Source organism: Heterodontus francisci, unplaced genomic scaffold (assembly GCF_036365525.1).
Source record: "Heterodontus francisci isolate sHetFra1 unplaced genomic scaffold, sHetFra1.hap1 HAP1_SCAFFOLD_292, whole genome shotgun sequence".
NCBI lineage: Eukaryota > Metazoa > Chordata > Chondrichthyes > Heterodontiformes > Heterodontidae > Heterodontus > Heterodontus francisci.
In genome coordinates, this window is record NW_027141280.1 from 1,946,752 (window position 1) to 1,951,240 (window position 4,489).

Sequence of the window (4,489 nt, forward strand, 5' to 3'; positions counted from 1 at the left end):
AGTGTCAGAGAGTGTTAGACAGTGTCTGAGAGTGTCTGAGAGTGTCTGAGAGTGTCAGAGAGTGTCAGAGTGTGTCAGAGAATGTCAGAGAGCGATAGAGTGTGTCAGAGTGTGTCAGAAGGTGTCAGAGAGTTTCCGAGAGTGATAGAGAATGTCAGAGAGTGTCAGAGAGTGTTAGAGAGTGTTAGAGAGTCTCAGAGAGTGTGTGAGTGTGTCAGAGAGTTTCAGAGATTGTCAGAGAGTGAGAGAGAGTGTCTGAGTGTGACAGAGAGTGTCTGATAGTTTCAGTGAGTGTCAGAGAGTGACAGAGAGTGTCTGAGTGTGTCTGAGAGTGTCAGCGAGTGTTAAAGAGTGATAGAGAGTGTCTGAGAGTGTCTGAGAGTGTCAGCAAGTGATAGAGAGTGATAGAGAGTGTCTGAGAATGTCAGAGAGTGTCAGAGAGTGACAGAGCGTGTCTGAGAGTGTCTGAGAGTGTCAGAGATTGTCAGAGTGTGTCAGAGAGTGATAGAGAGTATAGAGAGTGTCTGAGAGTGCCTGAGAGTGTCAGAGTGTGTCCGAGCATGCCAGTGAGTGAAAGAGAGTGCCAGAGAGTGATAGAGAGTGTCTGAGAGCGTCAGAATGTGATAGAGAGTGTCAGAGAATGATAGAGAGTGTCAGAGAGTGTCAGAGATTGTCAGAGTGTGCCAGAGAGTGATAGAGCGTGATAGAGAGTGCCAGAGAGTTTCTGAGAGTATCGGAGATTGTCAGAGTGTGCCAGAGAGTGATAGAGAGTGATAGAGAGTGCCAGAGAGTTTCTGAGAATGCCTGAGAGAGTCAGTGTGTGTCAGAGAGTGTCTGAGAGTGTCTGAGAGTGTCAGAGAGTGATAGAGAGTGATAGCGAGTGTCTGGGAGTGTCAGAGAGTGTCAGAGTGTGTCTGAGAGTGACAGAGAGTGTCTGAGAGTGTCAGAGAGTGATAGAGAGTGTCAAATTGTGTCAGAGAGTGATAGAGAGTGATAGAGAGTGTCAGAGAGTTTCAATGTGTGTCAGAGAGTGTCAGAGAGTGATAGAAAGTGTCAGAGAGTGATAGAGAGTGTCTGAGGGTGTCAGTCAGTGTCAGAGAGTGATGGAGAGTGATAGAGAGTGTCTGACACTGTCAGAGAGTGTCAGAGTGTGTCAGAGAATGTCAGAGAGCGATAGAGTGTGTCAGAGTGTGTCAGAGAGTGTCAGAGAGTTTCAAAGAGTGATAGAGAGTGTCAGAGAGTGTCAGAGTGTGTCAGAGAGTGTCAGAGAGTGATAGAGAGTGTCAGAGAGTGATAGAGAGTGATAGCGAATGTCTGGGAGTGTCAGAGAGTGTCAGAGTGTGTCAGAGAGTGATAGAGAGTGTCTGAGAGTGTCATAGAGTGATAGAGAGTGTCTGAGAGTGTCAGAGAGTGATAGAGAGTGTCAAATTGTGTCAGAGAGTGATAGAGAGTGATAGAGAGTGTCAGAGACTTTCAGAGTGTGTCAGAGAGTGTCAGAGAGTGATAGAATGTGTCAGAGAGTGTTAGACAGTGTCTGAGAGTGTCTGAGAGTGTCAGAGAGTGTCAGAGTGTGTCAGAGAATGTCAGAGAGCGATAGAGTGTGTCAGAGTGTGTCAGAAGGTGTCAGAGAGTTTCCGAGAGTGATAGAGAATGTCAGAGAGTGTCAGAGAGTGTTAGAGAGTGTTAGAGAGTCTCAGAGAGTGTGTGAGTGTGTCAGAGAGTTTCAGAGATTGTCAGAGAGTGAGAGAGAGTGTCTGAGTGTGACAGAGAGTGTCTGATAGTTTCAGTGAGTGTCAGAGAGTGACAGAGAGTGTCTGAGTGTGTCTGAGAGTGTCAGCGAGTGTTAAAGAGTGATAGAGAGTGTCTGAGAGTGTCTGAGAGTGTCAGCAAGTGATAGAGAGTGATAGAGAGTGTCTGAGAATGTCAGAGAGTGTCAGAGAGTGATAGAGAGTGTCTGAGAGTGTCAGAGAGTGACAGAGCGTGTCTGAGAGTGTCTGAGAGTGTCAGAGATTGTCAGAGTGTGTCAGAGAGTGATAGAGAGTATAGAGAGTGTCTGAGAGTGCCTGAGAGTGTCAGAGTGTGTCCGAGCATGCCAGTGAGTGAAAGAGAGTGCCAGAGAGTGATAGAGAGTGTCTGAGAGCGTCAGAATGTGGTAGAGAGTGTCAGAGAATGATAGAGAGTGTCAGAGAGTGTCAGAGATTGTCAGAGTGTGCCAGAGAGTGATAGAGCGTGATAGAGAGTGCCAGAGAGTTTCTGAGAGTATCGGAGATTGTCAGAGTGTGCCAGAGAGTGATAGAGAGTGATAGAGAGTGCCAGAGAGTTTCTGAGAATGCCTGAGAGAGTCAGTGTGTGTCAGAGAGTGTCTGAGAGTGTCTGAGAGTGTCAGAGAGTGATAGAGAGTGATAGCGAGTGTCTGGGAGTGTCAGAGAGTGTCAGAGTGTGTCTGAGAGTGACAGAGAGTGTCTGAGAGTGTCAGAGAGTGATAGAGAGTGTCAAATTGTGTCAGAGAGTGATAGAGAGTGATAGAGAGTGTCAGAGAGTTTCAATGTGTGTCAGAGAGTGTCAGAGAGTGATAGAAAGTGTCAGAGAGTGATAGAGAGTGTCTGAGGGTGTCAGTCAGTGTCAGAGAGTGATGGAGAGTGATAGAGAGTGTCTGAGACTGTCAGAGAGTGTCAGAGTGTGTCAGAGAATGTCAGAGAGCGATAGAGTGTGTCAGAGTGTGTCAGAGAGTGTCAGAGAGTTTCAAAGAGTGATAGAGAGTGTCAGAGAGTGTCAGAGTGTGTCAGAGAGTGTCAGAGAGTGTTAGAGAGTGTCAGAGAGTGTGTGAGTGTGTCAGAGAGTTTCAGAGAGTGTCAGAGAGTGAGAGAGAGTGTCTGAGAGTGTCTGAGAGTGACAGAGAGTGTCTGAGAGTGTCTGAGAGTGTCAGCGAGTGATAGAGAGTGTCTGAGAGTGTCAGAGACTGTCAGACAGTGTCAGAGAGTGATAGAAAGTGTCTGAGACTGTCTGAGAGTCTCTGAGAGTGTCAGCGAGTGATAGAAAGTGTCAGAGAGTGTCTGAGAGTGTCAGAGAGTGATAGAAAGTGTCTGAGAGTGTCTGAGAGTATCAGAGAGTTTCAAACAGTGTCAGAGAGTGATAGAAAGTGACAGAGAGTGTCTGAGAGTGTCAGAGAGTGACAGAAAGTGTCAGAGAGGGTCTGAGCGGGTCTGAGAGAGTCAGAGAGGGTCTGAGAGTGTCAGAGTGTGGCAGAGAGTAACAGAGAGGGATAGAGAGTGATAGAGAGTTTCTGAGAGTGTCAGAAAGTGTCAGAGTGTGTCAGAGAGTGATAGAGATTGATAGAGAGTGTCTGAGAGTGTCAGAGTGTGTCAGAGAGTGTCAGAGAGTGACAGAGAGTGTCAGTGAGTGATTGAGAGTGTCTGAGAGTGTCAGAGATTGGTAGAGAGTGTCTGAGAGTGTCAGAGAGTGATAAAGAGTGTCAGAAAGTGATAGAAAGTGTCAGAGATTGTGAGAGTGTGTCAGAAAATGTCAGAGTGTGTCAGAGAGTAACAGAGAGTGATAGAGAGTGTCAGAGAGTGTCAGAGACTGTCAGAGTGTGTCAGAGTGTGTCAGGGTTTGAAAGAGAGTGAGAGAGAGTGTCTGAGAGTGTCAGAAAGTGTCAGAGTGTGTCAGAGAGTGTCAGAGAGTGATAGAGAATGTCAGAGAGTGATAGAGAGTGTCAGAGAGTGATAGAGACTGTCTGAGAGTGTCAGAGAGTGTCAGAGAGTGATAGAGAGTGTCTGAGAGTGTCAGAGAGTGTCTGAGAATGTCAGAGAGTGATAGAAAGTGTCTGAGAGTGTCTGAGAGCTTCAGAGAGTGTCAAACAGTGTCAGAGAGTGATAGAAAGTGACAGAGAGTGTCTGAGAGTGTCAGAGAGTGATAGAAAGTGTCAGCGAGTGTCTGAGAGGGTCTGAGAGAGTCAGAGAGTGTCTGAGTGTGTCAGAGAGTGTCAGAGAGTGATAGAGAATGTCAGAGAGTGATCGAGAGTGTCTGAGAGTGTCTGTGAGTGACAGAGTGTGTCAGAGAGTGATAGAGAGTTTCAGAGATTGTCAGAGTGTTTCAGAGAATGTCAGAGAGTGTCAGAGAGTGTCAGAGTGTGGCAGAGAGTAACAGAGAGTGATAGAGAGTGTCAGAGAGTGTCAGAGACTGTCAGAGTGTGTCAGAGTTTGAAAGAGAGTGACAGAGTGTCTGAGAGTGTCAGAAAGTGTCAGAGTGAGTCAGAGAGTGATAGAGAGTGATAGAGGGTGTCAGAGAGTGATAGAGAGTGTCAGAGAGTGATAGAGAGTGATAGCGAGTGTCTGGGAGTGTCAGAGAGTGTCAGAGTGTGTCAGAGAGTGATAGAGAGTGTCAGAGAGTGATAGAGAGTGATAGCGAATGTCTGGGAGTGTCAGAGAGTGTCAGAGTGTGTCAGAGAGTGATAGAGAGTGTCTGAGAGTGTCATAGAGTGATAGAGAGT